Source organism: Pseudorca crassidens, chromosome 3, assembly GCF_039906515.1.
Source record: "Pseudorca crassidens isolate mPseCra1 chromosome 3, mPseCra1.hap1, whole genome shotgun sequence".
NCBI lineage: Eukaryota > Metazoa > Chordata > Mammalia > Artiodactyla > Delphinidae > Pseudorca > Pseudorca crassidens.
Window position 1 is genome coordinate 114,009,315 of NC_090298.1, and position 13,285 is coordinate 114,022,599.

Sequence of the window (13,285 nt, forward strand, 5' to 3'; positions counted from 1 at the left end):
TTTATTACACATTGGTTGTGTGCTAGTCACTATAATTTCTTTAAATATAATCCCTCCAAGTTTAAAAAGCGTCATACATTTATTTATTCATCAAAAGGTCAAGAAACTGTATCTCAGGTTTTCTAACAACAGTCTAATAGCCTTTCTAATTCCCCACACTTTGCATGACCTGGAGTGTGCTCACAGGACTGATGGTTGGGACACTTAGCTTTCACTGGAGTAGATCGTACTCTACTCGGGAGAGGAGAATATGTGGCATGTTTTTGCAGAAGGAGACTCGTCATGCAAATTGCTTGGAGTCTGACAGAATTGGCTCTCACATATGACTCAGCAACTTAAAAGCTGGATGATTTTAGGTAAGTCAATTAACCTTTCTGACTCTCTGTATCCTCACAGAAGTGTTCTGAGAATTTAATTAGATGAGGCATATGGAGCGCCAGGCACATTTCCCGGCATATAGATCCCACTTATGCCTACTGACTCTCTCCACCCTGTCACAGAACCTTCAGCATCCACACTGATGGTCCGTTCGACACGCTGACCTCTTAATCTGAAACAGGCAGCACTCTGTGCCCTGTTTTCAAACATAATGGGACCGGCTCCCTTTGCCCTGTAACCTGCTCCAAGCGCCCCTTTTTATTGTGCTTTCTAACTGGACACTGAACACTGCAGTCCCTCTCGGCAGGAGTTCTCAGTGGCGTCCCGCTCCCTGCAGATCTGCCTCTGATCTGACCTGTTTTCTTTGCCTCTCACAGTGGCAGCACTAGCCCCTGTGGAGACCTCAGCCAGGCTGGCTAAACCACAGGGAGCGGGCAGCTACCTCACATGCAGGACAGACATCTCTGTTCAGACCCCAAGGCAATGGCGAAGGAGGAAGGTTGATTTTGAGCCGTAGCTGGCCCCAGACTACTGCTTCACCCCTGTCCTCCTCTCATCTTCTCACCGACTGGCATAGACCACCCTGCCCTCCCTTCTGGAGCATTCTTACATCCCCTTGTAGCTCTCCAGGTGGTAGCCATCCTTTAGTCCTCGTTCTGATCTCACTCTCTGAGGAATCTCGCTCTCCCTGGCCCAGCCCACCTCATTCCCTGCCTCCCGTCAACAGCTGTGGCACTCCTTACGCCCCTTACTCAGTTGTGTTTGAGAATTAGGACGCTGGTGCCAGACAGAATAGATCTGAATCTTGGCTCTTATTAGCTGTGTGATCTAGAGAAAGTGACTGATCTTTTCTAAGGAAGAGTTTCCTCACTTGTAAAGTAGGGATACTAATAGTACACGTCCCATAGAAGTGCTAGGAAGATTAAATTAAAAAACGGAAAAGTGCCTTGCACGTAGCTAAGCGTTTAGTGAACATCTTTTAAGTTGCTTACGTTTTTCAAAGTAAGCTCCTATATGACAAGATAGATCATCTATCCATCCACTCATCCATCTATCCATTACTTGGGACCCAGAGGCAAACCAGACCCAATCTTCGCCCTCAGGAGCTGGCAGTCTCACTAGGGAGACAGAAGTGTGAGCACACTGATTATGATGTGATATACCTGAAAGGCTTAGGACCTGCCAACTTCCCCATTGACGCCGCAGCTAAGACAGAGCATTCTCATTCGGCTGCAGTGTGCTCTCTGCCCACTGCTCCTGGCTGCTCACTGAAGCCTCTTGGTCCCAGAGAAAAAGCTGGAAGCTATGGCTACACTGAGGTCTGGAGGGACCTGTGCTCCATCCTGATTTCAAGGCCGCAGTAACCTCCTCTTTTACTGTGTGGGAAATGGAAGAACTTTTCACCGTAGCCTGCTGGAGCTTCTAGGACCTTGACCAGGATTTTAATCCATCCAAACCAGTTCTTCCAAGCTGAGGGTCAGTGGGCCAACTCTGGACTTGATCCTAGAGTCAGACAGCAAAGCTTGGCAGTCACCTGATACCCTCTCAACACCTTCCACCTGGCAGATCTGTCTGAACCATCCCCAACAAGGAATAAATCCTATCTTTGGAAGATTTTCAGGGGAGTCAGTTCACAGATGCCCCTTCCAGTGTGAGATTATTCATAGAGCCTCTGACTCATCATACAAAGATGTGAGAGCACACAAATACAGAAACAGTGTCCAATTAGCTCGGAGGATCACAGAAGCCTGTGAGCCTGGCCTTGGTCAGGGCTGTGATTCCCACACGAGCCAGCTGGCCTCTGATGCCTGCAGACCTAATGCTGATTGGGCAGCATGTGGTCTTCAGGGAGCAGAGGAGAGCATGGGCAGCTCTCCATGACCCCAAATCAAAGGCTACATCCTGAATGACCTCTGTGCCTTTGCCCATAATGTTCTTTACAATTGGCGCCCTACCTGGCAAGATCCCTGCCGTTGTAGAAAAACATAGCTTACGTGTCCTCTCTTCTGTGAGGTTTTCCCTAATAGACCGTCCATCACCTGATGCTTCTAGTTCTGTTCAACAGGCATTTATGAGGTTCTCTTTTTATTCCGATGTGCATGTGTCACTGCATTTGATGATGTGTGTGCATGTCTCTGTTAGACTTGAACTATCCAAAAGCAATGCTTTGTCCTGTCTATCCCAATGCTCAGCATGGAGTTGGAATTCGATGTGAATAGATAGGACCAAGTGACTAGAGAAGAGATCCTATTTCCAACCACACTAGTGGGGGAGGCACAGAGTAGCCATCAACAAAGAGCTGAGAGGAATGGAGCCTCTGATAGTCTCCAGGTGAGAGGAGCTGAAATGGGCAGTTTCTGAGCTGAGATGGAAGAAAGCAACTCAGCCCCTTATTGGCTGTTTTCCCACAATGCTTAGCAACTCTTTTACCTCCTTGCTACCTGGCTTTGCTTTTCTCCTAATTATTTTACTACACTTTACCATTATTTAATCTCTCAAGCTTATGTACATCTACTGTATCTGTAGGTGAAAATACTATATAATGGTACACCATGGAGATATAGTAGGTGTAAATAACCTTAAAAGCAAAGATAATAGTAAAATGCAGCAAAATAACTATAAAGTGATGTTTTGACAATACATTACTTTTGTTTTAACATACTTTATTTAATCATAAATTTATATAACTTAATATTTAACATGGCTGTGTTTAACAACCAGCTTGGAAAATTCCTAAAAATGTTAACAGTCAGCACCTGTGAGGGGGCGTGGGCCAGCTGCAGCCTCATTGTCAGGATAACTAACCCTGATCACTGCCAGGACCACCCCTCCAGGACTCCGCCCACCAACGGGAACGCTTGGTAGGAGAGTCCACACTCCCAGGACTAGAGACTTGAGCCCCAAACTGGCTCAGATACACACAAAAGCGAAGAAAGTCTGGCCGTCTGGAGAACTGCCACTCTGCCGTCAGAGAGATGGGAAACCACAGAGTCTACAAACAGGTCCGTCCTTTCCTCCCCTTGCTAGAGGTTGGGTTGCTGGAGGTCAGGGTGTTTCTGAAACAGAGATTTGTGTTTATTGGGGAGCGCGGTTGGGAACACCACCTGGGAGGGAGTGAAGGCCGCAGGACCGGGCAGGGAGAAGTTGAGCTGTGATGCAGGTGCAGGGAGGGCCCCAGCTGATCCCCTGGGGAGCCCCAGCACTGGGTGGGCTCTTCAGGGCTGTTTTGCTCTGAGGCACAGGGCCAGGCCTTTGCAGGCCGCGTCACCCCGGTCACGGGATGTGGGCTGTCCCCGGAGCGGAGGTAGTGTTGGACAGGCAGCTCCCTCTGCCAAGGGCAATGCCTGAGGAGGCGCGTGGCTGTAAGCCACCCAGCAGGCAACACTCATGGCAGCCGGGGTGGGAAATGAATGCTTGGTCTTACTGGGGTCTGGTCTGCACGCCAACCCTCCCTTACACCGGAGTGGGCCCCAGAGCAGCATCAGCTGGGAACTTGTTAGAAATGCACGTTTTTAAGGCCTCAGGGGATGGGGCCTAGCAATCTGTTTGAACAGGTTTCCCAGGTGATTCTGTTGCAGCCTGGTGTCTGACAGTAACTGTCTCACACCAGCAATTCTCAGACTGTGGTCTCAGAACCACCTGATTGTCTTAAAACTTACCTAGGACCCCAAAGAGCCTTGTTTATGTGGGTAATATCTACCTATATTTACCACACTAGAAATTAAAACTAAGAGATTTAAAAAAAAATTATCAGTTTGTTAAAATAACAATAAAAGCCTATAATTTTATGAAAAACTAGATTTTCAAAATTAGAAAAAAATTAGTAAGAAAAGTGGCATTGTTTTCCATTTTTGTGAAATTTTTCAATGTCCGGCTTAGTAGAAGGCAGCTGGATTCTCATATCTACTTTTATATTCAGTCTGTCTTAACATCCCATGTCATGTAGCTTCTGGAAAACTACTGTACACTTGAAAGAGAATGAGAAAGAAACAAGGCTCATAACGTCTTTGCATCATGATAAAAATAGTTTCAACACTGTAGGCCTTAAAAGGGTGTCAGGGACCCTCAGTTTGAGAACTGCTGCCCCTCGCTTCTCTCCTGGAGCAGGAGGTCAGGCCTCTAGGTCAGATGCTGGTAGGTTTCCGTGTGTGGAGTAGTTTGGGATTGTGCCTTGGACCTTGGGAATGTCACGTTGAGGAGACTCTGGGTTATGTTATATCCTAAGAGGAGTGTTTTCTGTTTTCGTTTTTGTTCACCAGTAGACAGTGTACTTGGTTGGGCTCAGAAGGCAAGCTCTGTCTCTGGGGCAGCAGCTCAGTGCCTTCCTGCAGTCTGTCCTGTGTATGTGTGTGGTTCAGGGCTCAGCCGGAGACTTGGGCGGAATTTAGACGTAGAATTTGGGGCTTTCTCCTTTCTGGGTACCCTGCTCACTTTTCAGCAGCTATGGCTGTCCCGTACTCAGCTGTCTGGTTTCCGCTGGAGTTTTCATGCCCGCCTCACCCCCGGCAAACACAGAGGCAGATTCCCACTGGCCATCAGACCAAAAATCCCCTTAAAAATCTCGACTGCATGATGCCGTTCCTTTGTTCTGAGTGTCATGTCCCCTCCAGAATCTCCCTGATTTTGTTCGATCTCCAGTGCCTTTGGATCATTGCTTTTCGGTGTTTTGTTAGGTCTAGTTGTTATTTGCAGGAAGGTAGCGTCATCAGGAGCTATCCAGTCACAGGGGAGAGGAAGGGGCGTGGGACATTGCAGGGGACATTCTAAAGCCTCCTCCTTCCCTCGTCCTCACTTCCCTCTGGGGTCCTACCAAGAAGGAATAATACTAATATAGTTTCCAGGACCCTGTGGGTAGAACTGCTGAGTTAACACTTGGCACATGGGCGTGATTCTCTTTTTAGCTGCTTCCCTTCCTGTGGCAAAGGGCCCGGCAGACACAGGTCCGCTCCCTCCAGCTCAGTCAGCCAGTATCTGTTTTTCCCGGGATGGTCTTCTTTCTCCCGCTAGGCGGTGGGCCCGGGACATCTGCCTCAGCTGAGGACCAGAATGGCTCAATGCTAAGGACCCTTTTCTTCTGCTACCACTTCTCTCTGGCAGCATTCCTCTTATTGATGGGTTTGTACTGGATCAGACTCTGGTCTGCAGTCCTTTAGGCCTGACTGGCTCAGCAGAAAGGTATTTACCAGGTTGCTAGAGTTCTCTGTTTTGGGGTTTGAGGCAGAACCCACAGCTAATAATATATAGTTTTGTTGTATTCGCTGTATTTTATTTTTGCCAGGCATTTTCCCCATATTTCTCTCTCTCTCTCTGAGACCTCAGAGGGAGGAAGATGGATTGGCAGGGCAGGGGTAAGGAGTCCCCAAAAGTGCTTCCTTCTTTCATGCTGCGTCCCAAAACCATGGGATCTGAAGGCAGAGTCCAGAGTCTGTAGACATGGGAGACCTTGATCTGGGACAGAAAGCACCCAGGACTCGAGGCTAACCCAAGTCACACATCTTTCAGGGCACCTACCAGGCTGGGGGCACAGTTATGGTGTGTGACATACTGGGCTGTAGGTGTCTTTCAGTCTCGTCTCCTCTGCTAGAATAGGAGCTCATCTCTTTTTCCTTTTACCCCTGGCAACCTCATGGCACTCATTATTCTATTTCTGTTCTCAGATTCAACATGCTCAGAAGTCAGACAGATTCGTTCTATTTCAGTTCCTTCCACAGAACGTGAAAGGGGCTGGCAGCGCCATTCAGCATGACCCCTACTCCAGTCCAGGGGACCCCCTCCCCACCCAGCCCTGCAGCACCTCTCTGACCTTCTCTACCTACCACAGACCCCACTGCCACCCTCAGCCCCCTCTTTCAGGGATGCTCACGGGCCTGCTTCACTGACAGTCCCTCCTCTGTCTAAAGCTTTCTGTGTTCTCTATACCAGTCAGGGTCCCAACAGGGAACAATAACATATTACAAGCTGGATAATTTAGGAAGAATTTGATAAAGGGATATTTTACAAAGGTACAGTCAGGGTATAAAGAAAAATCAAGGAATGGTACAGTCGTCTGGGACTGGAGACAGAGGTGAATGTTCCTGGCACCTGGAGAGGGGCCTCTGCGGTGAGGATGGGAACTGGCCTGTGGTAAAGGGACACAGGCAACCTGTGGGCCACCCACCAGAAACAGAGGCAAGGAAAGCTGCCCCAACATCCCTCTCCTCCTGTCTTCTGATCTCCTGCCTTGGCTTCCACCGCCACGTATCAGTGCAGTGATTTTCCACTGCAGGTGACATCAACCAGAGGCCAGATGGTAAGAGAGCCTGTTGAAGCAATACTTAGAGGTCCAACCCCTGTGCACAGGGCAGAGTGGTGACGGGAGATGGGGGCTGGGTCTGGAGGAGCAAGGAGAAGACGGTCCAAGAATAGAGGACTATTTTATCCCATTGAAGGTAGCACGGTATAATGGATGGACATTTTTGTTTTAATCTTACCTGCTATACGATCTTGAGCAAACCGCTTCATCTGTGTGCACCTCAGTTTTCACTTCTGCAAAATGATGATAATACAGGGTTTTTATGAGGCTGTTGTGGGTATAAAGTCCATAGGCTGAGGCCTGTCACATAGGAAACCTTAGTAAATGGCATATATCCTTACCAGGACAGTCTTTTCTTGTGTGCCCTTAATCATATCGATATTCCCTCTCGCTTTTGCAACTTCATTCTCTCCAAGGGATTCTTCCCTTTCGTCTGCAGATATGTCTGGATAGCTCTTTTCCTCACTCAACTTTAGTTTGGTTTACAGAGATAAGTGCAGTGAATGGCATTCTCAGAGAGCTGGACACTTCTGGAGGGCCAGAAAGCTGGTCTGGTGCACAGCCTTGGGCCAGCAGCATGCCCTTCATTTGTGGTCAGCCCAGGGGCCATGGCCGGCAAATTATCTTAACTATCTGATTGACTCAGACTGCAGGAATCCAGGTAAAGGATGATGTTTGTTAGCAAAGGCAGTACCAAAATTGGGCAGCCAATCCAATTAGGAATGGCCGTGTGAAGTTTTCTACAGAGAAGGAGCAAAAGACAAATCTGAAAAAGACTGCCTGTTTTGGGGTGTGATTAGTTATGAAGTGTGCATGTTTTGGGTTCATTGACCTCTTCCAGTTGTGTCCTGAGTGTAAACAGTCCTCAGGCCCTAAGGGTCAGGAGAGGTTCCTTATTGGTGATATGATAAAGTCACAGCTCTTAAGTAAAGTCTAACTACCATCAGGGTTAGCAGCAAGTAAATGATATAAACTGTCAATACCCAGATGCCCTCTGCATTAGTTTTCTAGGGTTGCCATAGCATAGCACTACATATTGGGTGGCTTAAACAATACAAATGTATTGTCTTGCAGTTGTTCTGGTGCTAGAAGTCTAAAACCTGTGTGTCAGAGGGTTGGTTCTTTCTTGGGGCTGTGAGGGAAGGATCTGGTCCAGGCCTCTCTCCTCTGTTTGTAGATGACCATCTTCCCCCTGTGTCTCTACATTTTCTTCCCTCTATGTGTGTCTCTGAGTCCAAATTTCTCCTCTTTATGAGCACACCAGTTGTATTGGATTAGAGGTCAGCCTAATGACCTCATTTAACTTGATTATTTCTGTAAAGACCCTTTCTTCAAATAAGGTCACCTTCTCAGGTCCTAGGGTCTGGGCTTTCAACATGTGAATTTGTGGGGGGGTTCACAGTTCAACCCGTAACACCCTCTAATGGCTCTTGAATCAATGGAGACTCATAAAAATCAATATATCTAGAAGATTCTCAAGTTGGTCACATCTCCATAGTTTATTTTCTAAACAACCGTCTTCTTGTGAAGGGAAACCTTCTTTCCCATCATCCTTTGCAATTTTGGGGGGTAGTGCCTATGTATGCCAAATGGGTTAAAGAATTCACACACAGTGCAGGGAAGTTGACCACACCAGCCTCTTCCTTTTGCACCAATCAGGGCAGGTCCCTGGGTCTCCTCAAATGAACTAACTGGCAGAGAAGTCAGACTTTCAGCCTGAACCCGTTTACCTGAGTCTGCCTCTGTCACGTCCTTGGATAATACTGTATGAAAGCCATTATTTGTCTTGTCAACACAGACCAGGAAAAAATACATTAAAACCGAGCTCTATCAACCTTGTCTTTTCCACATCTTGTCTTATACATCGTGTCCAGAATCCCAGGGAGTGCCTGGCACCTACCCTCAGGGCAACATGAGGAAAAGGCTTTCTCTCTCCAGGGCTTTAAATGTTCAGACTGATTCCTCCGTCTTCAGGCTGCTGAGTCCACAGATGTTCTGCTGCAGAAAGCTAATGTTTATCCAGGGTTCAGAGGTGGTGGAGAGACGGTGGGCTTTTGGTTCCCACATCCAGTCTCTGAAGAGAACTATGCCCTGGGAGCTGAGCAAAGCACAGGGGAGGGGGAGCTCTGCCCTTGGGGGCCTTAGAGTGACTCTGAGAGACTTAGGTAGACAGTGAGGAGATTCAGGCTGAGGGGAGCGGGCTGGAAACATATTGACCTGCGTTTGTGGCCCTGCCTGGACTGGACTGTTTGGGGATGCATCTCACAGGTTTGTCTTGAGACTGAATAACCCAGACTCTGGGGTATATTGATGTTGGTCTCTTGTATGGTTTTCATCTTAGGCCCTTAGTATCAGACTGGTAATGGAGGGAATCCCGAAGGGATGGAAACCGTGCACTATTCATCATCTAGGGCAGGAGGTGATTGGGAAGGCAGGCTGTAGGTTGGCGTCAGGCAAAACTCCCCCACCCCAGGGTCCATCTGAACCAACTCTGAGGCATGGAGGGGTCCTGATTGAGGGGTAGATACAGGGGAGATGAGCTTAACCTGCCAAAAGGAAGCCATTCACTTGTGACTAAAAGAAGCAGTGGGATGAATCCCCAAGGATGGGGCCTGCTGCCATGCCGTTGAGTGCTATTCCTCTGTGTTACGCATCTCTGTCATCGTTCTTGAAACTGCTAAAATTTCAAAGTTACACCTGGTCCATGGCCTACTATACAGGTAGTGAAGGGAAGGGCAGGTCCCCTGTCATGGGGAAGCAGACAAGACCGGGGCAGAGAGTCCTCTGAGGCCGTGTGGTAATAGAAGCTGGGGTAGGAGGCATGAAGGCTCTGTGTAGTCAGACACGAGCCCCTGTGAGGGGGCCCCTGAGGAATCGGGGGACAGGTGGAAGAGGGCATTTCCTGACAGAAGAGCTGGTGGAATACGTGTCCCTGTGATTCAAGTTACACGCATAAGCAATCAGTTGAAATTCAGCCCGATAAATCCTGTGGGACAGGTCAGCACAGATGTGAGGAGAAACCCCAAGTGGTGTAGACAGTGGCTCAGAGCCTGGGAGTTTGACTACATAGTTAGAGAGGCTCAGAGCTTGGGTTCAGACAGCTTGGTTTGAGGGCCATTGGCACCATTTGCTGGCCGTGTGATTGTGGGTAAGTTAATTTTGCTAAGCCTTGGTTTCCTCATGTAATATGGGGATGATAATCGTACCTTGTGGGATTCCTATAGGATGCAGCGAGGTAGGTAACTTAGCATCATTCATTCGTTGATTCATAATTCATGTGTATATTGATCACTTGCAATGTGCCAGGCCCTGTTCTAAGCACTGGTATACATCAGGGAATAAAAGCAGAGAAAAATCATGCTCCCCTCTGTACCACCACTGAGTTGATATGTGGTGTTGAGAGTGAGCCCACAAAAAACATAGCAATATGATCTTTCTTATATGAGAAATCTATACATGAATGAATGAATGAATGAAATCAAACTCATAGATACAGAGAACAGATTGGTAGTTGCCAGAGGCAGGGGCTGGGGGTAGGAGAAATGGGTGAACTTTTTTTTTAAGTTTAAATAAATAGGATAAAAATCAATAAAATTTATAAACCAAGACAGTAAGCTGCCAATTAAAATGTCTTTCTACCTTACAAATATACTTTTATAGGAAAAAAAAAGTGTCAATAAGTGTCTATATACCTTAGGTTAGTGAATAATACACTGAAATATTGCTAACTATGCTGTAATATTAGAAATTCAGTATGGCATTCAGTGATTCTTTTATTCTTAGTCATCAAAAAACAATACAAAATGTAAGATGAAAGTAAATTGGAAAATTAGAAAGGGAGGGACGCTTATAATTCTGCTTAAAAATTATTGGCTAGTTCATAACCAGGTACAGAGTGAGAAAGTGAAATGGTTGTGGTATGAGTTATACACAGTGGATACTTCTGTGAAAAACAAACAAAAGCAAAAGTCTGTTATGAGAGAAGCTAAGTGACTATGAATAAAAGGGTAAAGGAGAAAGAATTTTTACATCTTGGGCAAGTAATCAAGATTAAAAACTCCAATTCTATAGTCATAGAGAAATAATTCAGTTATTCAGCAATCTAAAGGTATCACTTGTGATTAAACTACTGAATAGATACGTACCATTTCCTTACAGTTTTGAATATGTACCAAGGTGGAAAGATGGGGATACTTTAAGGTGTTTCAATGGTCTGTTCCAGCTGTGAACCATCATTAGACTCTAAAGATGTCGATTAGAATCAACTTTTCAGAAGCTGGTTGTCCAGTTAATCTATTTCCATGTCCCTTTTCTCAATATTTGTCTTTTCTTTTCCATTGTTAGCAAAAAGGAAAGACAAAATGGCCTTGGGAGCAAAATTAGTTGATTGTGTGTAAAATGATAACCTGAATTTTAGGTGTAGTTGGGGATCAAGAAAAGCCCTTAATTTAAATAAAGATTGGGTATCCCTTAAAGATTTCACTTATTCGTGTATTTTATTCCTGAACAAAGTACTTTCAATATGTCTGTGTATTTATACCTTGCAATAAGGTGCTGTCAAACAATGCCATAAATACACTGAAAAAATACATTTTCTTTTCAATAAATATGTGAGTATGTAATGGATAAATGATTTTTTGATACTTTACACATTAAATTATTGTTTATTTCTACTGTTAAACAGTAAAGTATTTCCAATTTAAATCAACAAATTGTTACCTAATAATAGACCTTGGGTTTTGTTTTTTTTCTCAGAGATATTTATTTTGTATAATCCATGCCAGAGCTGCCTCATTTTCTTGCTCTATATCTAACTATGGATTGGTTAATACTATCTGAATGGGAATGAAAATGTTCTCCTGATTTGCTCCCTAATTTTCCAATTTACTGTGTAGGTAAAATCTCATTATATTTTAAAATATTTTTATATTGATGATAAGGCTTTGCTAGTATTCCCATCAATAAAAGATAACTTTGAAAATAATGGAAAAAAATAAAGATTTTTTATTCCTCAGGTAGCATTTGAGAGAGAAATTAAAGGGTGAGTGAGGAAATGGGAAAGCAGAAAGGAGGTGAGGTAAAGGCATTCCAGTGGAACCATCAACACAAGCAAACCTGGAGGTGACATAAGGTGCATATGAATTGGGATTTCAGTGTCCATTAGGCGTTTAAATCCTCAACATGCTTCCCTGCGAGCAGCCATGTCAGGGCAGCCCCCTGAGTTGGAGAGCATCTCACCAACTTCGTAGCTGAGATTTCCCATTTTCGATCCGAGGGATTGCTATAACTCACTGAGTGCACTTTCAGATGGCCTGCACCACGCAGACTGGCTGAACTGTAGTGAACGGGAGAATCTTGCCTCACTTTTCAAATTCCGGTAGCACTGTGGCAACCTTCCAGTTATTTTACAGGGTCGAATGAAAAGAGCAATTAGAGAACGAGAAAATTATATAGGACTTCAGCCTGAGAGAGCATAGACATTAGCAATTCATTATTGGAATGGAAAATGTGACAAAGGGATTTTTGAGAGTGGTGATAACCTAGCTGAGACAGGGAGCCGGTAGAAGATTCTGGTAACACTGTAAAAAAACATCTCCTAGTTCAACTGAACTAAAGGCTCTCACTTAGAAACTTGTGCAGCGTTCTTTCCCTCTCATCGCAGGCCCCCTGCCATTCCGAGCAAGCAAGTGTGCATGTGATGTTTGCAGGGCTTATATGCAGCGAATCTCCATTTGTTTCTGGTTTAATCAGTTCTCTGAGTGCTGTAAACCAGTCACCACCTATGATCCCTGTGGGCTGTCTGCAGTGTGTGCTGTGCAGGAACACTTCATGGGATCCTAACACCTTCCTGGATCGCAATGCAGCCTTGACAGAAGAGCCAGGCGTAGGATGTTAGCCATCGGCATCATTACGTTGTGGGAGCCAAACTTGAGTCAGTCTTATGACCTGTTCAGAAGTGATAATTATAGAAGAAGAATAGCTAACATTAATTATGGAATAATAACCACTAACCAGAGTACTTACTATGAATAAGGTAGTACCATTCTAAGCATACTACCTGTACTATGTTAATCTTCACAAAACCTCTTTAAGATAGGTATTATTTTTTAATTTTTAGTTGATTTTATTGCAGTATAGTTGATTTACAATGTTGTATTAGTTTCGGGTGTATAGCAAAGTGATTCAGTTTACATGTGTATGTATAGTAGTTTACATTTGCTAATCTCAAACTCCCAACCCATCCCTCCCTGCCGGCCCTGCCACCTTGGTACCACAAGTCTGTTCTCTATGTTTGAGAGTCTGTTTCTGTTTTGTAGATTGTTCATTTGTGTCATATTTTAGATTCCACATATAAGTGATATCATATGGCATTTATCTGTGTCTGACTTACTTCATTTAGTATGATAATCTCTAGGTCCATCCATATTGCTGCAAATGGCATTATTTCATTATTTTTTATGGCTGAGTAGTATTCCATTGTATATATGTACCACATCTTCTTATCCATTCATCTCTCAGTGGACATTTACGTGGTTTCCATGTCTTGTCTATTGTAAATAGTGCTGCAGTGAACACTGGAGTGCATGTGCCTTTTTGAATTATGGTTTTGTCCGG